Source organism: Lepisosteus platostomus, unplaced genomic scaffold, assembly GCF_059453375.1.
Source record: "Lepisosteus platostomus isolate fLepPlt1 unplaced genomic scaffold, fLepPlt1.hap1 Scaffold_63_H1, whole genome shotgun sequence".
NCBI classification, from domain to species: Eukaryota; Metazoa; Chordata; class Actinopteri; order Semionotiformes; family Lepisosteidae; genus Lepisosteus; species Lepisosteus platostomus.
Genome location: NW_028291678.1, coordinates 116,324 through 138,969, shown reverse-complemented (window position 1 = coordinate 138,969; position 22,646 = coordinate 116,324). Strand labels below are relative to the sequence as shown.

General features: G+C 44.5%; 1 long non-coding RNA gene and 9 other non-coding genes across 10 annotated transcripts; 1 reads left to right on the top strand and 9 right to left on the bottom strand.

Annotated features, from left to right (window-relative positions):
• Positions 1 to 1,223: 1,223 nt before the first annotated feature.
• On the bottom strand, positions 1,224 to 1,294 carry trnag-gcc (transfer RNA glycine (anticodon GCC)). The gene has a single exon. It is a non-coding gene; the product is annotated as a tRNA-Gly (tRNA).
• Positions 1,295 to 1,507: 213 nt separating this feature from the next.
• Positions 1,508 to 1,589, bottom strand: trnas-uga (transfer RNA serine (anticodon UGA)). Its single transcript has one exon. It is a non-coding gene; the product is annotated as a tRNA-Ser (tRNA).
• A 704-nt stretch (positions 1,590 to 2,293) lies between these two features.
• On the bottom strand, positions 2,294 to 2,435 carry LOC148632236 (U4 spliceosomal RNA). Its single transcript, XR_015934405.1, has one exon. It is a non-coding gene; the product is annotated as a U4 spliceosomal RNA (small nuclear RNA).
• A 3,850-nt stretch (positions 2,436 to 6,285) lies between these two features.
• On the bottom strand, positions 6,286 to 8,835 carry LOC148632235 (uncharacterized). Its single transcript, XR_015934366.1, has 3 exons — positions 8,744 to 8,835; positions 8,498 to 8,644; positions 6,286 to 6,386 (listed from the first exon to the last, which is right to left on the bottom strand). It is a non-coding gene; the product is annotated as an uncharacterized LOC148632235 (long non-coding RNA).
• A 2,995-nt stretch (positions 8,836 to 11,830) lies between these two features.
• trnag-ucc (transfer RNA glycine (anticodon UCC)) lies at positions 11,831 to 11,902 on the bottom strand. Its single transcript has one exon. It is a non-coding gene; the product is annotated as a tRNA-Gly (tRNA).
• A 547-nt stretch (positions 11,903 to 12,449) lies between these two features.
• Positions 12,450 to 12,591, top strand: LOC148632233 (U4 spliceosomal RNA). Its single transcript, XR_015934401.1, has one exon. It is a non-coding gene; the product is annotated as a U4 spliceosomal RNA (small nuclear RNA).
• A 1,789-nt stretch (positions 12,592 to 14,380) lies between these two features.
• trnas-cga (transfer RNA serine (anticodon CGA)) lies at positions 14,381 to 14,462 on the bottom strand. The gene has a single exon. It is a non-coding gene; the product is annotated as a tRNA-Ser (tRNA).
• Positions 14,463 to 15,664: 1,202 nt separating this feature from the next.
• trnas-gcu (transfer RNA serine (anticodon GCU)) lies at positions 15,665 to 15,746 on the bottom strand. Its single transcript has one exon. It is a non-coding gene; the product is annotated as a tRNA-Ser (tRNA).
• Positions 15,747 to 16,340: 594 nt separating this feature from the next.
• LOC148632230 (U5 spliceosomal RNA) lies at positions 16,341 to 16,457 on the bottom strand. Its single transcript, XR_015934374.1, has one exon. It is a non-coding gene; the product is annotated as a U5 spliceosomal RNA (small nuclear RNA).
• A 392-nt stretch (positions 16,458 to 16,849) lies between these two features.
• Positions 16,850 to 16,964, bottom strand: LOC148632229 (U5 spliceosomal RNA). Its single transcript, XR_015934386.1, has one exon. It is a non-coding gene; the product is annotated as a U5 spliceosomal RNA (small nuclear RNA).
• Between the last annotated feature and the right edge of the window lie 5,682 nt (positions 16,965 to 22,646).

The following is a 22,646-nucleotide window of genomic DNA, read 5'->3' as shown; positions in this document are numbered from 1 at the left end:
ATGAAGAGAATTAAAGCAGCTGGAAAGATTTTCTTACAACTTTTGAGCTGACACAGTTTTGGAAAAGGTTTTCTTCACGCTGCACTGTACCACATAGGCAGCCAAGAGTCTCCAAAACAAAACAGAATTGACAGTCATATAATGTCCATTAACCCCGGTTTTAAAAGCAGCATCATGTCTGCCATCATAAGAATATGAGTCCAATATTTTAGAATTAACCTTACCTGTGGTGTCTTTAATCCCTATTGCTCAATGCACGGTGAAAGCATTGCATACGTGTCTGACAATGAGGAATGACAGTCATTTGCCTGTTTCACAAATGATCGTATTTTACTAGAGATTCTGTTCGGGATTCAGATGTGCATTCGGACAGCAATCCCTTTCAAGAAATGATACGTTCTGGATGAGGTCAAAGGTGCTGGAACACTGTATTTAGGATGTGTTTGCAGTGATTGTGTGTCTCCTGCTTCAACGCAGTGATATATAGATGTGCTCCTGTAATTTATTGGTACATGCCCAGGGCAGTAAGCAGTCTGAGGATTTATTTCCAGACGGCATAGAGCAGTGAAGCAGTGAAGTAGTGCAACACACTGGATCATTATATTATTAGAATCTATTCTACTTAAATTATTACATTATACACAACTTAACTTGAGCTAACCGGCCTCACGACAGTGCTCCTCTCTGTGCTGCAAAAAATCTAACTCAGGGAATTTCTTTTGTCCTCCTTTGAATAGAAAGCCGTGTAATTCAGTGTACGGGCTTTCTCGGGCAGTTTCATGTTTCTTGTAACCCAAATCCTACACTGGCCTAAAGTGCCCCCCCATTTCACAGCATTTTTCAGCTGATTTAAAATGTACCTAAAGGAGAAGCATTATTGAAGACCATCAATTACCAAGAGCTTTTGTCAAAGGTTTTGGTGGTCATTTTGAATGACCACAGAGCGCTGTGACCTCGGTTTTACATCTCATCCAAAAGACAGCGCCCTTTTACAACACAGCGTCTCCGTCACTATACTGGGGCATTGGGACCCGCACAGACCTCAGGGTGAGCGCCCCCCCGCCAGCACCATTAACACCGCTTCCAGCTGGAAGCTTTGTTTTTCCCTGTAGCTCACCCTCATCCAGGTACTGACCTGGCTCACACCTGCTTAGCTTCAGTGGGTTTTCAGTTGCGAGTTGCAAGGGGATGCAAGTGATGGAGCCGCTCGCTGCAAAAGCCACTGCATTGGCCGGGAATCGAACCCGAGCCTCCCGCGTGGCAGGCGAGAATTCTACCACTGAACCACCAATGCTCAGTGCCTGGGCCTTCAAAAAAGACGCTTTTTTGGTGCTCTGCACAAAACGCGTCGACATCTGCTTCCAGCTGCAAAATGCCTTTCGCGGACGCTGAAGAACTTATTACCAAGGCATAGGGTACAAGGGATTTGGCGTTTTAAAACCACCAGGAACAGCAAAGAGGCGCACTTCTTTGCTTGCGCCGGAACACACCTACTGGAGGCGGACAACATAACCGACAGGATTCGAACCTGCGCGGGGAGACCCCAATGGATTTCAAGTCCATCGCCTTAACCACTCGGCCACGACTACAGCAAACCCCACCGCCGCTGCGTTCTTGCTACAATCTTACCTGGATCGCGAGGCGCCGGCGGAAGCCTATTTCAAAGTCGTTCTCCGTTTCAAAAAAACATTTCCAAAATACAAGCCTTGCAGACAGACACGCCTCAGAGGACTTAAGGGTGGCTTCATGTCGGAATGATAAAGTCTCCCCGTCCGGACATGGAAATGCCACTTTGTTACACACAAAAAAAGAATCAACAACAGAGAAATGCCCTCAAGCATTTCAAAAGCCGCACCACGCCGCACTTGAAATAGCTCTTACATTAGAGGTAGACACAGGAATCGACTTTTTATTTACGCTCTTTTCAAACTGTCAAAGGTTTGCTTTGCAAACGCTGCAGGACATCGCACAATCTCTTTTGAACGGCGACAAACGATTTCTTATGGGGCGCAGTAAGTACAGACGTTTAAAAAGCTCCACTCATGCCGACGATGCAGCATGAAGAAGCGCAACCTAACGTTTGACAGACAAAAGCCGGGCACCGCTACGAGCAATATGAAATCAAACTGACAGCACACGGCGTTTCGCGCTGACTCAAAAGTGATCTCGACAGACGCTGTTCTCTGCATAACGCTGAAAGAGCTAAAGAGCGTTTCTGTTGAGACGTAACAAGCTCGTTTCTTTCTACCATGGTGTCACCATGACAAAATCTGTCTTTAAACAGCTTGCTCAGTCCCTGACGAGACTGTCAAAAATTGCTTTCGCCGATTGTATTGCAAACCGGCGGAAGCGGGGTATTGGGAAAAGTTTTCAACTAGCAATAATCGCGCCTCGGCTAAACGTCACAGGCTACGATACTGCCACTGTGCAAAGCTGACGGTTGCCAGGCAACCGCGGGGATCCTATGGAAATCAACATGGTTCATGATTAGGTTTATGAGCAATCTAATTACTTATTCGTTTAAAACGCTATATAAAATAAAGTTTATTATTAATTTGCTGGACAGAGCTGTGAACATTATTATGCATAACGCTCGGTTAAAAGCAAAGGAGATTGTCTGTTATAGTGGACATAAAAACAAGAGTTCGCTGGCATTATATCCTAGAAGACACAGACTGGAGCCAGACCAGGAGAATGCTCGCAGCGTAAAAGAAAATGTCTGATGAACTAGGGATTGGACAGTTTCCAAGTGCTTGTACAATCGATGGAAATGTTCAAATAAATGTGCAAAAGAAATAAACAAAATAATCATTTATTTCTTTGTCATATTGGCTAGCTAATGTCCTCTCTTTGCTAGTTAGTGGCTGTGTTTCTGCGTTGGGTAGCAACGGGTGACTGTTCTCAGGTGGAAGATGTAAAGAGTTTAATTTTCATGTTAAATAATTTTTTAAAATTAAAATTCATTCTATACAGCAATCGCATATTTGGGTACCGTTTCATAAAACTTTCATGCTTAAAATGTTTAGGGAGAAATGGAAGACTGGTGTGTATTTTTTCTTTAAACTACCAAGACCAGCCATACACAGTACAGTTTATGTACATACAGTAATGTTTATGTTCCTAAATTAATATCGTTTATGACCTTCAGATGCGTTATGCTCCTCTTCTTTTTATGCTCAGCTACTAAAATTTCCCTTTAGTGGTAAAATCCATATAAATATTCAAAACTAAGCGGATTGAAATGTGCACATTAAATGATTAAATCTTTTCACTACCAACCAATGCACCACGAGTGCCCCTGTCGGTCATTTTGGCCAGCCAATCACTTACCGCGGTGCCCTCCGGTGCCCTGCAGTGGCTTGTGGGTAGGTTACTGTACCGCGGGTTTTTACCGCGCATTTTGAATGGCTGCATCTGTATGATGTTATATGATGGTTTTTTTTCAAATTTTAAATGATCATTTTTCATGGAGCTTTGAAGGGGATAAATTCAGCCTCTTTAGCCAGGCCAGAGCTCCAGGAGCCTGTGTAGGATTCTAGCTTTCTCCCCTTGCAGGCATCGGGCACAGAGAACCTCATGGTTTTCCTAAAAATCTTTTTTTTTGTATTCCTTGTTGTTCAAAACTTAATTCTAAACACTTTTAATTAGAAATTATATTACAAATAGTGCAAAAAATGACTAATTTCACAAAAAATAATGTAATATAAAACAGATGTTTTTAACTTTATTGTAGTGTTTTAGAAACTAATATGTCTTCAAAAATGGTTATTTTTCACTCCTAGGAATGAAAGCTGTTGTTATATGATGTTTATTTTCAAATTTTGAAAAATCAAAGTATTCTAGCTTTCTCCCCTTGCAGGCATCGGACACAGAGAACCTCATGGTTTTCCTAAAAATCATTTTTTATGTTTCCTGGTGTTTCAAACTTAGTTTTAATTTGTTATTATGTTAAAAACAGGGTAATAAATTTCTAATTGGACTATAAATAATGTCATATTGTCTGCTATAAAAGTGATGTTTTCAACTCTATTGTAGAGATTCTAGAAACAACTAATAGAGAATTGAAATAAAAAAGGGCATAAGAAGACATTACCAACAACGACCACAAGATGGAGATATTGTCTAGTAATTACCAACAACGACCACAAGATGGAGATATTATCCAAAGAGGCAAGAGGGCAAAGCCGCGATAAGGTAAAATCATTTTTTGAAAGAGATTGCTGTCAGAATGCACATCCGTATCCCAAACAGAATCTCTAGTAAAATATGATCATTTGTGAAACAGGCAAATGAGTGTCTGCTACAATATGATTGCTACATATCTGCATTTGTTGGTTTTTAAGGAGTAAGAGTGGAGGGGGTTTAAACCTGCGATCCAGTGTGTTGAAGTATTTCACAACACTACCCCTAGCACATCTGGAAATAAATCCTCATAATGATTATTGCCCTGGGCATGTACCAAAAAATCAGTGAGCATATATATATATCACTGTGTTGAAGCTAGAGACACAGAATAACTGCAAACACATCCTAAATACAGTGTAGTTCAGGTGGGTAGCTGCGTCAGCATGCGTAGGCTACAAAGGAACAAGTAATAGGTTTATTCCATGCTGAAAAAAAGAAGAAAGAGAACACAATGTTTCGGCCATGGAGCCTTCTTCAGGTGTGAGAGAGACAGGGCAGTAGGCAGAGGTAAAGTAGCGGGAGAACAAAGGTTGGGAGGGTGGAGGAGTGAGAGGCGGGAGCAGGGGACAGAAAGAGAGGCCAATCAAGAGGTGTGAAGTCAGAATGGGTGCAGAGAGGTGTGAAATGAAACTTCCAATGAATGGAGAAAATTTAAAAGAACAGTAGTCTGTCATTAAGGGAAGGGAGAATGTGTGATCCTAGCTGCAGAATAATTTTAGTTTCGGTGGTCTTTCTGATGTATGAGTTCGGAAAACCGTTTTTGAGAACACAGACGGAGAGATTAGAGTGGTCGGGGCCGTCAGAGGTGAAATGAGAAACAATGGGCTTGGAGAGATCTTTAATCTTCACAGCCCTGACATGTTCTCTGAAGTGGTCTCCGAGTCTCCTTCCTGTTTCTCCAATGTAGATGGCTGGACATTTACTGCAAGAGATACAGTAAATGAGGTTGCTGGAAGTACAAGATGCTGTCTGGGTGATCCGGAATTGTCCTGAGGGGCCTTGAATGAGTGTGGTGGTGGCTGTGTACTTGCAGGTGATACAACGAGCTCTGTTGCAAGGGAAAGTGCCTGGTGTGGATGGTTGTTGAGGGCGGTCAAGGGAGCTGTGAACAAGGAGGTTACGCAGATTAGGTGGTCAGCGATATGAGATGATAGGGCGATCAGAAAAGAGGGCCCCAATGGAGGGATCATCCTGTAGGATGGAAAAGTTGTGGTTAATGGTCCTGGGGATAGGAAGTGTGTTAGGGTGGTAAGGAAGCACCAAAGGAATGCGGTTGTTACGGCGGGAGTTCCTGATCGGGTTGATGGTCCAGGGGGTGTTTTTGGCTCGGGCAAGGGCCCTGTCAATCACACTGCTGGGGTATCCTCTATTGATGAAAAATGAGTACATTTCGAGGGCTTGGTTCTCGAAGTCGATGTCATCGCTGCATAGTCGTCGTAACCTAAGGAACTGTGAAAAAGGAAGAGAGTTTTTAGTATGGTTGGGGTGAAATGAGCTGTACAGGAGGTGAAATGGTGCAGGAAGAACTCAAGCTGATCGCTGGAGCATGTGGCGGCACCGACGCAGTCATCAATATATCACTTGTAGAGGTCAGGGACATAGCCAGTGTAGGAAGCGAAGAAGCGTTCTTCTACCCAGCCGACAAAAATATTGGCATAGCTGGGTCCCATTCTGGTGCCCATGGCCACTCCACTGACCTGTTGGTAAAAAAGATTATTGAAAGAGAATGCGTTCAGTGTGAGGACCAATTCTGCAAGGCGTACCAGGGTGTGGGTGGGTGGATCAAGCACTGTGCGTTTGTCCAGCGTGTGCTTGAGGGCTGTAAGGCCGTCATTATGGGGAATGACGGTGTACAGAGATGTGATGTCCATGGTAAAAATGTGGCATTCGGTACCCTGAAATTGGAAATCATTGAAAAGTTGGAGCGCGTGGTTGGTGTCTTTGATGTATGAGGGAAGATCTTCAACCAGCGGTCTCATGATGCTTTCGAGAAAGGCTGAGATGTAAGTAGTTGGACAGTTACATGTTGATACGATGGGGCGTCCAGGGGTGTCCGGTTTGTGGATTTTGGGGAGGAGGTAAAATTGAGATACTTGTGGATGTTCCATGATGAGCCGGTTCGCCTCCTGGGGGAGCTCGTTACTGCTGATAAGAAGGGAAATGGTGGATACCACTTCCTTTTGGTAGTCAGTGGTAGGGTCCTGTTGGAGAGGGAGGTAGGCAGAAGTGTCAGTTAGTTGTCTAGAGGCTTCAAAGATATATAGATCCTTACGCCACACCACAACAGCACCTCCTTTGTCCGCTGGTTTGATGACGATATCATCCCTGTTGCGGAGAGACTGGAGCACCTGATTTTCTCCTTGGGTGAGGTTAGAACTATGTTTACTGGGTATAGAGAGTGCCTTGGGAGCTTGATTAGTGCATTGGTTGATGAAATAATCAACTGGTGGAAAACGGCCAGAGGAGGGAGTCCAACAGCTCTGTTTGGGATTAATGTTGTTAATGACATCAATAACCGGGTTATAAAGGAACAAGTAACAGTGTTCCTGCACCTTTGACCTCATCCGGAATGTATCGTTTTTTTAAAGGGATTGCTGTCAGAATGCACAACTGAATCCCAAATAGAATCTCTAGTCAAATATGATCATTTGTGAAACAGGCAAATGAGTCTCTCAGGTGCCCATTGCTCATTTTCAGACACATTTATGCAATACTTTCACCATGCGTTGAGCAATAGGGATTAAAGATACCAGAGGTAAGGTTTAAAAGTGATTCTGAGGTGCAACACATCAGCGATACAGCTAGGCATTTGAAATGCGGGGTTTGAGAGCCCTTCAGGGAACACCGTACCCTAAAGGTACCAGAAGTCCACTAGTATAAGCATTAAGTCACTGTCACCCCTGTTACAATGTGATTGCTACATATCTTCATTTCTTTGGTTTTTAAGGAGTAAGAGTGCAGGGGGTCTAAATCTGCGATCCAGTGTGTTGAAGTATTTCACAACACTACCTGTAGCCTGTCTGGAAATAAATCCTCATTCTGATTGTTGCCCTGGGCATGTACCAATAAATCACTGAGCATATATATATATAGCACTGTGTTGAAGCTAGAGACCTGTATGTAATAATATGATGCTAAAATGTTATTTTCACATATATTAATGTAATAAATTATTGCTAATGCTTTATAAACAAATCTAATTTAAATAAAAGCTTAAGTTTTGTATTTATCTTGTTCCATAGAACATGATTTTCTTTGTATTTCATGCCCAAAAAAGTGTCCAAATGACGCACTACATGATATAAGGAAGATTATCACATGCATATCGGTATTATCTTTCTTATGAAAATGCATTCCTTTCATTACCTTTTACTTTTTAAAATGAACTCAAATTGTGCATAATGTAATAATTTCAGTAGAATAGATTCTAATAATATAATGATCCAGTGTGTTGCACTACTTCACTGCTTCACTGCTCTATGCCGTCTGGAAATAAATCCTCAGACTGCTTACTGCCCTGGGCATGAACCAATAAATTACAGGAGCACATCTATATATCACTGCGTTGAAGCAGGAGACACACAATCACTGCAAACACATCCTAAATACAGTGTTCCATCACCTTTGACCTCATCCAGAACATATCATTTCTTAAAAGGGATTGCTGTCCGAATGCACATTCGAATCCCAAACAGAATCTCTAGTAATATACGATTGTTTGTGAAACATGCAAATGACTGTCTCAGGGGCCCATTCCTCATTGTCAGACACATGTATGCAATGCTTTCACCGTGCATTGAGCAATAGGGATTAAAGACGCCACAGGTAAGGTTAGATGTCATGTTCTATGATCATTTCTTTCAGCATTAGGGACTAAATGTATGATGCTTAAATGTTATTTTCACATATATTAATGTAATAAATGATTGCTTATGCTTTATAAACAAATCTAATTAAAATAAAAGCTTAAGTTTTGTATTTATCTTGTACCATAGAACATGATTTTCTTTGTATTTCAAGCCCACAAAGTGTCCAAATGACGCACTACATGATATAAGGAAGATTATCACATGCATATCGGTATTATCTTTCTTATAAAAATGCATTCCTTTCATTACCTTTTACTTTTTAAAATGAACTCAAATTGTGTATAATGTAATAATTTAAGTAGAATAGATTCGGGTAGGAAATATAGAGTCATGATGTTTATGGCTGACATCATTTCACATGGGTGAATTTTAAGCTAAGAAATAAAAACATTTACAATGAAGATACCATTGCTTAATTTTTAATGCCTTTAAAAAATAAATACCTCCTGAGAATAATTTGCCACTCCCAGATCCTTGGTAAGGTACTGTTTGAATCCAATCAGGAGAGGAGCATCCAGGGAGTGCTTTCTATAGAGTCCAGCTTGGGCCACTCTCTTCCGGCCTGCTGATACTTTTTAACTACTCAGGGCCTGTAAGGATATAAAACACCGGTTTAAACATTTTATACCTATAAGTCAAATTAGAAATTTAGTAAAAAATAGATACATCTGAAAAATAAAAAGTCTTACTGCTGATAGAGTTCTTCAGAGCTCACATCTTCCCCTTCCTTATCCGCTTCTGTTTCAGTTTCTAGAGGAGCCTCTGGCATCTCTTCCTCCTGGACAGCGGCCTCTTGCTCAGGGCCGCTGGAATGCAGGTAGATTCTTTTCAACATGTTTTTACATAATATGTTGTAACAATGATTTCAAAAAGAAACTACAGAAGCCTTACAGATTAAAAATATCTCACCTTGCCGATGTGTCTTCAGGCTTCCCATGTACAAAAAGGCCCAAGGACTCTAGCAGTCTTACAACCACTATCCTGTTTGCCTCACCAGACACGATCTCTATTCTGTGGTAATCCACGATGACCCCGTTCTTCAGGTGATTCATCATGTCCTCCCTCGCCTGTTGAGAGGCCATCCTGATCTCTTCTGCCGTGGCGTGCTTCATACATGCCCTCTTCAAGTGAGTAGGAAGCTGATCAAAAGTATTCAGGCACATCTTGCACACCAGGGGAATCCTCGCGGGTTTCCTTTGAAAATAAATAATACCATCTGTGTATAGAAACAAGCTAAGACTGATTTCTTAAATTATCCTTAAAATTCTCTCTTATAGTTTGAGCATAATGATTTTATTGCATTTATATAAGAATTGCTCATTGCTCCAAAATAAATAATGGTTTCATAAAAAAGTGAACACTTACTTGGTCTCAGTCACAGACTTTCCAATAGAAGCCATTGTGGAGTTCAGCAACTGCAGGTCCTAGAAGTGGGGAAGGAATTTTAAAAGAGAAATTGAATTACAATACAGAAGGAATGGCTGAGGGATCACTGAAATATATATATATACAAATTCCAAAGACTGAGTCCATATAGAAACACCTACCTTTCATTTTCAGTATAAGAAAAAAAAAACATTATCTTCCAAAGCATCATAAAATTGTCCCTTCTTCCAGACTCTACTTCTCTCTTGTAGTAGTACAGCAGACCTTTCCAGGTGAGCAGATCACAGAGTCCGAAATGAGCTTCCTCCATCAAGCAAAGTACCTGAACATGACTCTGTCTTCATAAAAGCGCCCCTGTAATAAAGAAATTAAATCCAAAATCAAGAGGGCAGTTGCCTACTGAAATACAAGAAGTCATCAATTTTAACCTAGCAACACATTAAAGGCTGCATCTATACAAGTACGATTCTAGAAATGCTCACCAGATTACGTTTTAAGAAGGAACTGCGCCTCAGGTTCCGCCGAGATCTTAACTCGGATGGCAGGATTCAGAGTCCGGAGTGTGGACTGATGGCGCACGGAGCGTCCACATACTGTGGATCCCTCAGTGATCTTCCGCGTATTCAAACCGCCAGCGTGTGACTCCCCTGTCCCCGTGACCTCATTGCTCTGCTCTCTCCTCTGTGCAGCCGAGCCCAACTCACGGTAAAGTGAAAAAAAAGATGCCCTCAACGTGAGATTTACTCTGGAGAGAGGATAGATGTTACCTTTTTATCATTGAACAGGATGTATGTGATGTGGCGACTAGGTTCAATTTTGTATCCTCTTTAAAAGATTAAGGACTGGGGTGAGCGTGATTTACCAACCTTTCAGCTAAGAACCCGACGTGCGCACCGTTTAAGCTGCATAGACTCGGTCGATTAACTCGTCTCCGTTAGCAGGGTTAAGGTTAAAGAAAAAAAACATTGCTGACTTCTTTTTTTTTTGCCAGCCGCTAGCGCTGATTAGCAAGGTTTGTATTTCATGTTTTGCAAGTTGCATCCATTTTAAGAAAAACAAGTCGCGTTAAAGATAGGAAATGAATACTTGCAAGTCTAGCCGTAGGTGGTTGTCCGTAAGGACCAGTTCTGTTTGAGAAGACAGAACAAAGAAGGCACTGCTGAGATTCAAACCCAGGATCTCCTGTTTACTAGGCAGGCGCTTTAACCAACTCAGCCACAGCGCCCCGGGAGCACTGTCCTTTTGCAGCTACTTGGACACACCACTCAGACACATCTGCATTCGGTGTGTGCTCCGCCTGCTCGCTGAGCAAGTTGCCACCTTTACATACAACAGCAACATTGACACCAAGAGAAAGATTGACAAATGGCTTTTATCTGGAACTTTTCATGTGCAAGGAGCTCAATGTGCTTTCTGTGTACAACAGGGCCACTGAACTCCACACTGGCCACTGAACCACAGCAGTGGCTTGCTGGCTTGACATCTCCCGAGGAAAATGTTGAAATCGCATGTGGAACAGGAAAATGACCCTCGAGTACGAGGGAAAAAAAAGAAAAAGATCATCTGGAGCGCGCCAACCCATGTCCGGACAGCCCAGTTTCGTCGACAAGGTGGCTGAATGTAAGGCGATGGACTGCTAATCCATTGTGCTCTGCAGGCATGGGTTCCCATTCTCATCGCTCTCCATGTCTGACACGTGTGCCTGTTCGACGTTGGCCCTCCTGTCGTTTGCTCCGGTGCTAGAGCTGTAAATTTTCTAGCGGTGGCTGAACATGGTATAGTAGGCTAACGTCGGTATCGAGCAGTGACAGTAACAGTACTTACTGCGCCCCATAAGAAATCGTTTGTCCCTGTTCAAAAGAGATTGTGCGATGTCCTGCGGGGTTCGCAAAGCAAACCTTTGACAGTTTGAAAAGAGGAATTTATTCTGCTTCCTGTGCGTGCAGTAGTTACAAAGTTGAACGTCTTTACACAATCTGCTGCAGTTTTCAGTGGGCGGGCTTTGTCAGATGGCTTGGAAAAACGCACTGTGTTTCGGCTCGGGAAACATCATGAGCAGTGTCCTGCATGTTTTCTGTGTATAGCTGTCTTTTAACGCATACAGAATTCATTCGAAATCATTGATTTCTCCAATTAACAAGGGTCCCTTTTTGAACCTGCCAGAAGCATTCTTTCAATGTAACAGATTTACTCCGGGGAAAGGCAGCATGACATTGAGAGTAGCTCAAGCTTTCAGCACCCATATCGGACTGCGTGTATGCAGACACCGCTCAGAATCCCCTGTAAGATTCTCCTTCAATTCCGTTTTGCAGTGCTTTAGCTCTTTCAAAAGGCTTCGCTTTGCTAGTCACAATCCAAGGCTCATGACAGCATTTGAAACCAATCGCCACTGCGTCGGCCGGGAATCGAACCCGGGTCAACTGCTTGGAAGGCAGCTATGCTCACCACTATACCACCAACGCATGCCCACAGGAGCCCTGCAGGACACCACCAGAGAATGCTCACGATTTCGGAAGCTGTCTCCGGGACGTGCTGATTCCACACATCCTGAATAAATCATGATATTGTTAGTTAAACGCCACAGATTGTGTTTGTCCGTTCGTGTCAGTCGTCCTGCAGCCACGGGAAGTGGGACACAAATATGCTGCAATGCTTTCAAGACGTTAGGATTTGTTTGTGTAACATCCGAGAAGAGTACTTGTGGCTTGAATGTGAACTGTACGTGCCCGCCCCCTTTCCTCTGTAGTGCATGAGTTCCTCCCGGCATGCCCTTCGTCATTGTTCTGTCATCTTGTATTTAAAGGGTTGTATTTCTGCTGCAGAAAATAAGCAATGGTTTTCTCACAACGCCCTTTGTTCCCAACGAAGCCCTTGTCTGTCATGAAATTCTTCAAAACCTCAAGCTAGACGAAGAAGAAGACGACAAATATGAAGCGTTACCGCAACGACATGCCATGAGACGATCGATAACGATTTCAATAGGATCCCCGCGGTTGCCTGGCAACCGTCAGCTTTGCGCAGTGGCAGTATCGTAGCCTGTGAGGTTTAGCCGAGGCGCAATTATTGCTAGTTGAAAACTTTTCCCAATACCCCGCTTCCGCCGGTTTGCAATACAATCGGCGAAAGCGATTTTTGACAGTCTCGTCAGAGACTGAGCAAGGTGTTTAAAGACAGATTTGGTCATGGTGACATCATGGTAGAAAGAAACGAGCTTGTTACGTCTCAACAGAAATGCTCTTTAGCTCTTTCAGCGTTATGCAGAGAACAGCGTCTGTCGAGATCACTTTTGAGTCAGCGCGAAACGCCGTGTGCTGTCAATTTGATTTCATATTGCTCGTAGCGGCGCCCGGCTTTTGTCTGTCAAACGTTAGGTTGCGCTTCTTCATGCTGTATCGTCGGCATGAGTGAAGCTTTTTAAACGTCTGTACTTACTGCGCCCCATAAGAAATCGTTTCCCTGTAGCTCACCCTCATCCGGGTACTGACCTGGCTCACACCTGCTTAGCTTCAGTGGGTTTTCAGTTGCGAGTTGCAAGGGGATGCAAGTGATGGAGCCGCTCGCTGCAAAAGCCACTGCATTGGCCTGGAATCGAACCCGAGCCTCCCGCGTGGCAGGCGAGAATTCTACCACTGAACCACCAATGCTCAGTGCCTGAGCCTTCAAAAAAGATGCTTTTTTGGTGCTCTGTGCAAAAAGCGTCGACATGCTTCCAGCTCCAAAATGCCATTCGCGGACGCTGAAGAATTTATTTCCAAGGCAGCGGGTACAAGCGATTTGGCGTTTTAAAACCACCAGGAACAGTAAAGAGGCGCACTTCTTTGCTTGCGCCGGAACACAACGACAGGAGGCGGACAACGTAGTTGGAAGGATTCGGAGCTGCGCGGGGAGACCCCAATGGATTTCTAGTTCATCGCCTTAACCACTCGGCCACGACTACAGCAAGCCCTGCCGCCGCTGCGTTGTTGCTAAAATCTGACCTGGACCGCGAGGCGCCGACGGAAGCCTATTTCAAAGTCGTTCTCCGTTTCAAAAAAACATTTCCAAAATACAAGCCTTGCAGACAGACACGCCTCAGAGGACTTAAGGGTGGCTTCATGTCGGAATGATAAAGTCTCCCCGGACATGAAAATGCCACTTTGTTACACACAAAAAAAGAATCAACAACAGAGAAATGCCCACAAGCATTTCAAAAGCCGCACCATGCCGCACTTGAAATAGCTCTTACGTTAGTGGTAGACGCAGGAATCGCCTTTTTATTTACGCTCTTACCAACGCGATGGAAAGCAAAACAAAGCAAAGCAGAGCAAAACAAAACGAACAAACGAAAACCCTCATGTCCCGCACTTGCATATAACGCCATTACGTGCCCAAGCGGTATTGTACGTCATCCTAGCACTGCACCCCCTTGGCGTACGGTATATGGGAACGAGCACACGCCACGAATCATCTCGAATCAGTCCCTACAGCTGTAAGGCGCCTTGAAGCGTGCACCCCCAACATTCTTCTTTGCGCATCTGTGAAAGGTAAACTCTTGAGCAAACTCTAAACCAGCTCTAAGGAAACTAATCCGATTAGACGTTACTTTGACTCATCTTTTTACGCTCAGTGCTGGATTGCTCAAACTCCAGCTAGGGTTAGGGTTAGCATTCCCACGCTACTTAGACACTTTGTTTACGCTCAGTGCTGGATTTTGGGAAAATAACTGGAGCCTCACATATACAAACAACACACTTGTCTGTCGGCACTATGTGGCAGCGTTGCATGACAACCCCTCTCACCACGGAAAGGAACCTAACAGCTTTGGTAAGAGAGGAGAATTACCTGAAGAACTGCTTTCCATGGAAGCAGGACCAAGCGATGTAGCATTTTTATAGTACCAGGAAAGGAGAAGCGGCACTTCGCCTTTACCGCACAGGCACAAGGCGACGTGCGGCAGACGCCATAGTCGGCAGGACTCGAACCTGACCGGGGAGTCCCCAATGGATTTCGAGTCCATCGCCTTAACTACTCGGCCACGACTACAGCGAGCACACCACCTCCGCATTCCTCCTATAATCTAACACGGAGTGCGAGGTGGCTGCGGAAACTTTATTAAAGTCGCTCTCCGTTAAAAAAAAAATACCTTTCACAAGATACATGCCGGCAGACAGACACGCCTCAGAGGGTTTAAGGCTGGCTTCACGTTCAAATGATAAAGTCTCCCCGTCCGGATGTCAAAATGCAACTTTGGCAGACAGAAAAAACATCAACAAACCACAAATGTGGACAAGGATTTTACAAGCTGCACCACACTGCACTTTCAAAAGCATTTACATTCCTGTTAGACGCAGGAATTGCCTTTGATTTGCGCGCTTACGAACGCCATGGAAAACGAAACAAAACTAAAGCCCTCAGCTCCTGCACTTGATTATAATGCCATTACGTGTCGAAGCAGTAATTTACGTCATCCTACCACTGCAACACGGGGAATAGAGGGAAATGAGCACACGCTACGAATCGTCTCAATCACTCCCTAGAGTCCTAAGGCGCATTGAAGGGTGTACCCCCATCATTAATCGTTGCGCCTCTGTGAAAGGAAAGCTCTTGAGCAGTCTTTGAAACAGCTCGGATGAAACACTTGATTGCTTCCATGTGCATCTGGAGCCCATTTCTTATTTTCACTTCACGCCCATTAAAGCATTTCTAAAACAGGAGATTCGCGCTTGGGAATGCGCCCTGCCTTACAAATAAAACAGGTCTACGGGTCTGAAACCCGCTCCACGGAAAACAGTTCTGTTGCGCTTTTGATCAAAGGGAGATTCGCTGTTCTTACTTTTTGATGACATAACACCCAAAGGGGCTTCTTTGGAGCTGGATTTCAACCAGCATCCTAAAGTTTCTTGGCGGTATCCTTTACAGTCCTCTGTTCGGTCGACAAGGGACAGAAGGGGGCAGCTTTCCTCACACATACAGTGCAATGTACTGTAGTGTTCCCGTTCATTGAATTCGCAGTTCTGCATCAGACCTCTAACTCGTTTCCTTAGCTTGGATTTAAGCCACGAAGCAGGCTTCTACTGTATAAACATCTAGAGGAATGACAAACTGTCATCCTGAGAGACTGTCAAAAATCGCTTTCTCCGTTTGCGTTGCAAATAAGTGAAAACGCGGTCTCAACCCAGAGCCAACGTTAGCCTACTATACCATGTTCAGCCACCGCTAGAAAATGTACGGCTCTAGTACCGGAGCGACAAGGATGGGATTCGAACCCACGCGTGCAGTGCACAATGGATTAGCAGTCCATCGCCTTAACCACTCGGCCACCTCGTCGAGGAAACTGGGCTGTCCGGACATGGGTTGGCAAGCTCTGGACATGGGTTGGCACGCTCCAGATGATCTTTTTCTTTTTTTTCCCTCGTACTCGAGGGTCATTTTCCTGTTCCACATGCGATTTCAACATTTTTCTTGGGAGATGTCAAGCCAGCAAGCCACTGCTGTGGTTCAGTGGCCAGTGTGGAGTTCAGTGGCCCTGTTTATTATGCCTAATAAACAGGAGATCCTGGGTGATCCTAGATGATTGCAAGCCGTACAGCCTCCGCCATGCTTCCCAGGTGGGATGAGGTTTTGGAGTTGGTATGCAGTGTTTTGTTATCTCCAAACATAACGCTGTGCACATTTACCAACAAGTTCAGCTTTTGTCACGTCTGTCCACAGAACATTGTTCCAGGAGTTGCTCTGGAACATCCACGTGGTCTTTAGCAAACTTGAAAGGGGCAGTGGGGGCAGACACTTCCCGCCCCCCAAAAGAAAAGAGCGCCAATCAGACAGGCGGAGACCAAGGACTCGCAGAGCAGACAACCACAATCACCATAACAAGAGCGATTGTGAGCGGTTTTGTTTTCTCTCTTTGACCAGCCCAGCTGCGCCCCACCCGAAAGCAGGGAAGCACAAAAATTGCATGGAACTCATTCATGCTCCTCTCCACGGAAATCTTTAGTAAAAGGCGAAAGATTTGTATGAAATGAATAGAAACCAGAGTGCGTGGCTGCACAGCTGCAGGAGCCCAGGCCGCCTTCAAGGCCTCTGCCCTGCCGGTCGTGGTTGGCAATGCACCTGGCCTTTCAAACGAGCCAGTGGGGTCCGTTCAGCTCCGGGCTCATCGCCTGCGGCTCTCGGCTTGCGGGCGTGCCCAATCCGTGCGATAACTCGGAAAGCACCCGGCCACACTGTGCCGGAAACGACGCACTCTGGGAAGCCGCTTTGCAAAGCGAGGTCCCAAGATCCCCTGCGGCCGGACACTTCCCGCCCCCCAAAGAAGAGAGCGGCAATCAGACGGGCAGAGACCGAGGACTCGCAGAGCAGACAACCACAATCGCCATAACAAGAGCGATTGTGAGCGGTTTTGTTTTCTCTCTTTGACCAGCCCAGCTGCAACCACCCGAAGGCAGGGAAGCACAAAAATTGCACGGAACTCATTCATGCTCCTCTCTACGGAAATCTTTAGCAAAAGGCGAAAGATTTGTACGAAATGAAGAGAAACCAGAGCGCTTGGCTGCACAGCTGCAGGAGCCCAGGCCGCTTTCAAGGCCTCTGCCCTGCCGGTCGTGGTTGGCAATGCACCTGGCCTTACAAACGAGCCAGTGGGGCCCGTTCAGCTCCGGGCTCATCGCCTGCGGCTCTTGGCTTGCGGCCGTGCCCAATCCGTGCAATAACTCGGAAAACACCTGGCCATACTATGCCAGAAACGATGCACTCTGCTACAATATGATTGCTACATATCTGCATTTGTTGGTTTTTAAGGAGTAAGAGTGCAGGGAGTTTAAACCTGCGATCCAGTGTGTTGAAGTATTTCACAACACTACCCCTAGCACATCTGGAAATAAATCCTCATAATGATTATTGCCCTGGGCATGTACCATAAAATCAGTGAGCATATATATATATATATTACTGTGTTGAAGCTAGAGACACAGAATAACTGCAAACACATCCTAAATACAGTGTTCCTGCACCTTTGACCTCATCCAGAATGTATCCTTTTTTGAGAGGGATTGCTGTCAGAATGCACAACTGAATCCCAAACAGAATCTCTAGTCAAATATGATCATTTGTGAAACAGGCAAATGAGTCTCTCAGGTGCCCATTGCTCATTTTCCGACACATTTATGCAATACTTTCACCATGCATTGAGCAATAGGGATTAAAGACACCACAGGTAAGGTTTTCGCGTTGAGCAATAGGGATTAAAGATACCAGATGTAAGGTTTAAAAGTGATTCTGAGGTGCAACACATCAGCTAGGCATCTGAAATGCGGGGTTTGAGAGCCCTTCAGGGAACACCGTACCCTAAAGGTACCAGAAGTCCACTAGTATAAGCATTAAGTCACTGTCACCCCTGTTACAATGTGATTGCTACATATCTTCATTTCTTTGGTTTTTAAGGAGTAAGAGTGCAGGGGGTCTAAATCTGCGATCCAGTGTGTTGAAGTATTTCACAACACTACCTGTAGCCCGTCTGGAAATAAATCCTCATTCTGATTATTGCCCTGGGCATGTACAAATAAATCACTGAGCATATATATATATATATCACTGTGTTGAAGCTAGAGACCTGTATGTATAATATGATGCTAAAATGTTATTTTCACATATATTAATGTAATAAATGATTGCTTATGCTTTATAAACAAATCTAATTAAAATAAAAGCTTACGTTTTGTATTTATCTTGTACCATAGAACATGATTTTCTTTGTATTTCAAGCCCACAAAGTGTCCAAATGACGCACTACATAATATAAGGAAGATTATCACATGCATATCGGTATTATCTTTCTTATGAAAATGCATTCCTTTCATTACCTTTTACTTTTTAAAATGAACTCAAATTGTGTATAATGTAATAATTTAAGTAGAATAGATTCTAATAATATAAAGATCCAGTGTATTGCACTGGCCTGGTCAGCCTGGCCTGGGGGATGGTGCACATAGCACTTTCAGTGCTGGAGGTGTTAATGGTGGAGGTGTTGGAGAGTGATAGCTGTGTGGGATGGGTGGGTGAGTAGCTGTTGTGGGTTGTAGCTTTTCCTTTGCAGCTTGTCCTATACCTTCCTCCTGTAGGCGTCCTTGCTCTCTCTCAACTTCTGTTTTAGCTCCCATCATGTAATGATGAACATGATTTACATGATATAAGGAAGATTATCACATGCATATCGGTATTATCTTCCTCATGAATATGCATTCCTTTCATTACCTTTTAATTTTTAAAATGAACTCAAGTTGTGTATAATGTAATAATTTAAGTAGAATAGATGCTAATAATATAATGATCCAGTGTGTTGCACTACTTCACTGCTTCACTGCTCTATGCCGTCTGGAAATAAATCCTCAGACTGCTTACTGCTCTGGGCTTGTACCAATAAATTACAGGAGCACATCTATATATCACTGCGTTGAAGCAGGGGACACACAATCACTGCAAACACATCCTAAATACAGTGTTCCAGCACCATTGACCTCATCCAGAACGTATCATTTCTTGAAAGGGATTGCTGTCCGAATGCACATCTGAATCCCAAACAGAATCTCTAGTAAAATAAGATCATTTGTGAAACAGGTAAATGACGGTCTCAGGGGCCCATTCCTCATTCTCAAGACACATCTATGCAGTACGTACACCATGCATTGAGCAATAGGGATTAAAGACACCACAGGTAAGGTTAGAAGTCATTCTGACTATATTCTAAAATATTGGACTCATATTCTTATGATGGCAGTCACTTATGATAGTGACAGAGACGCTGTGTTGTAAAAGGGCGCTGTCTTCTGGATGAGATGTAAAACAGAGGTCATTGCGAGCTGAAAAACACGTTTTGAAAAGTGTGCTTTTCCTGCCCCAGAAGTTAAATGGGGGTGACCAAAGTTGCCCAAACGTGTTTATTTCTGCTGAAAAACCCGTTTTGACAACTTCTGCACAGTGGGGTTAAGGGCTGACTCAGTGGGCTCTTCTGAGCCAGACAGTTACATTGGGATTCAACAGTCTGAAAAAACGTGTTTATTTCGAGCTGAAAAACACCTTTTGAAAAGTGTGCTGTTCCTGCCCCAGAAGTTACATGGGGGTGTCCAAAGTTGCCCAAACATGTTTATTTCTGCTGAAAAACACGTTTTGACAACTTCTGCACACTGGGGTTAAGGGCTGACTCAGTGGGCTCTAATGAGCCAGGCAGTTACATTGGGATTCCAAGGTTTGAAAAAACACGTTTATTTCGAGCTGAAAAACAAGTTTTGAAAAGTGTGCTTTTCCTGCCCCAGAAGTTAAATAGGGTTGACCAAAGTTGCCCAAACATGTTTATTTCTCTGTCACTATGCTGGGGAATTGGGACCCGCACAGACCTCAGGGTGAACGCCCCCCCGCCGGCACCATTAACACCGCTTCCAGCTGGAAGCTTTGTTTTTCCCTGTAGCTCACCCTCATCCGGGTACTGACCTGGCTCACACCTGCTTAGCTTCAGTGGGTTTTCAGTTGCGAGTTGCAAGGGGATGCAAGTGATGGAGCCGCTCGCTGCAAAAGCCACTGCATTGGCCGGGAACCGAACCCAAGCCTCCCGTGTGGCAGGCGAGAATTCTACCACTGAACCACCAATGCTCAGTGCCCAGGCCTTCAAAAAAGACGCTTTTTTGGTGCTCTGTGCAAAACGCGTCGACATCTGCAAAATGCCATTCGCAGACGCTGAAGAACTTAATTCCAAGGCAGCGGGTACAAGCGATTTGGCCTTTTAAAACCACCAGGAACAGCGAAGAGGCGCACTTCTTTGCTTGCACCGGAACACAACAACAGGAGGCAGACAACGTAGTCGACAGGATTCGAACCTGCGGGGAGAGACCCCAATGGATTTCTAGTCCATCGCCTTAACCAACCGGCCATGACTACAGAAATCCCCGCCGCCGCTGCGTTCTTGCTACAATCTTACCTGGATCGGGAGGCGCCGGCAGAAGCCTATTTCAAAGTCGTTCTCCGTTTCAAAAAAACATTTCCAAAATACAAGCCTTGCAGACAGACACGCCTCAGAGGACTTAAGGGTGGCTTCATGTCGGAATGATAAAGTCTCCCCGTCCGGACATGAAAATGCCACTTTGTTACACACAAAAAAATAATCAACAACAGAGAAATGCCCACAAGCATTTGAAAAGCCGCACCACGTCGCACTTGAAATAGCTCTTACGTTAGTGATAGACGCAGGAATCGCCTTTTTATTTACGCTCTTACCAACGCGATGGAAAGCAAAACAAAGCAAAGCAGAGCAAAACAAAACGAACAAACGAAAACCCTCACGTCCCGCACTTGCATATAACGCTGTTACGTGCCCAAGCGGTATTGTACGTCATCGTAGCACTGCACCCCGGTGCGTACGGTATATGGGAACGAGCACACGCCAGGAATCGTCTCGAATCACTCCCTACAGCTGTAAGGCGCCTTGAAGCATGCACCCCCAACATTCTTTTTTGCGCATCTGTGAAAGGTAAACTCTTGAGCAAACTCTGAACCAGCTCAAAGGAAACTAATCTGATTAGACGTTACTTTGACTCATCCTTTAAGGGACCCTTGTTAATTGGAGAAATCAAGGATTTCGAATGAGTTCTGTATGCGTTAAAAGACAGCTATACACAGAAAACATGCAGGACACTGCTCATGATGTTTCCCAAGCCGAAACACAGTGCGTTTTCCCAAGCCATCTGACAAAGCTCACCCACTGAAAACTGTAGCAGATCGTGTAAAGACGTTCAACTTTGTAACTACTGCACGTTCAGGAAGCAGAATAAATTCCTCTTTTCAAACTGTCAAAGGTTTGCTTTGCGAATGGTGCAGGACATCGCACAATCTCTTTTGAACGGGGACAAATGATTTCTTATGGGGCGCAGTAAGTACAGACGTTTAAAAAGCTCCACTCATGCCAACGATGCAGCATGAAGAAGCGCAACCTAAAGTTTGCATTCCTAGCACTGTTGCAACCTAGCACTGTTGCATTCCCTGCATCAGTAGCTAAGAGAATATCATTTACGACTCATGTTAATGCAGTTTCAGAAACCAAACTGAAATTTCTCAAGTATATTATTTGAATCCAGATACGATTGACATTGGGCAACAACTATTCTCTCAAGACTTTTAGATTGAAATGGGACCTTTGAGACAGGCCTGTAGTTGTTAAGAACTTGTGGATCCAAATTTGACTTCTTAAGGAGCGGTCTAACAACCGCTACCTTAAATTGATCAGGTACAACGCCTGACGCAAGCGATGCATTCATCATACTAATTATAGGTCCTGCCAGTCCTTCAAGGGAATCTTTGACTAGCTGAGTGGGGATGGGATCTAGCGAACAGGTGGTTGACTTTGTCTTACGTCTGTGTTTCTGAGTCCACCATAAGAAGAAATCTGAACAGGAGTGGTGATCATGCGAGGTCACCACGGAGGAAACCACTGCTCTCCCCCCCAAAAAAACCACCACTGCCCCTCTCACGTTTGCTAAAGACCACATGGATGTTCCACAGCAACTCCTGGAACAATGTTCTGTGGACAGACGTGACAAAGGTTGAACTTGTTGGTAAATGTGCACAGCGTTATGTTTGGAGATAACAAAACACTGCATACCAACTCCAAAACCTCATCCCACTTGGAAAGCATGGCGGAGGCTGTACGGCTTGCAATCATCGAGAATCACCCAGGCTCACCCAGCATCTCCTGTTTACTAGGCAGGCGCTTTAACCAACTAAGCCACAGTGCCCCAGGAGTGCCGTCCTTTTGCAGCCACTTGGACACACCACTCAGACACATCTGCATTCGGTGTGTGCTCCGCCTGCTCGCTGAGCAAGTTGCCACCTTTACATACAATAGCAACATCGACACCAAGAGAAAGGATGACAAATGGCTTTTATCTGGAACTTTTCATGTCCAAGGAGCTCAATGTGCTTTCTGTGTACAACAGGGCCACTGAACTCCACACTGGCCACTGAACCACAGCAGTGGCTTGCTGGCTTGACATCTCCCAAGAAAATGTTGAAATCGCATGTGGAACAGGAAAATGACCCTCGAGTACGAGGGAAAAAAATGAAAAAGATCATCTGGAGCGTGCCAGCTCATGTCCGGACAGCCCAGTTTCCTTGACGAGGCGATGGCAATGGACTGTTAATCTATTGTGCTCTGCACGCATGAGTTCGAATCCCATCCTAGTCGCT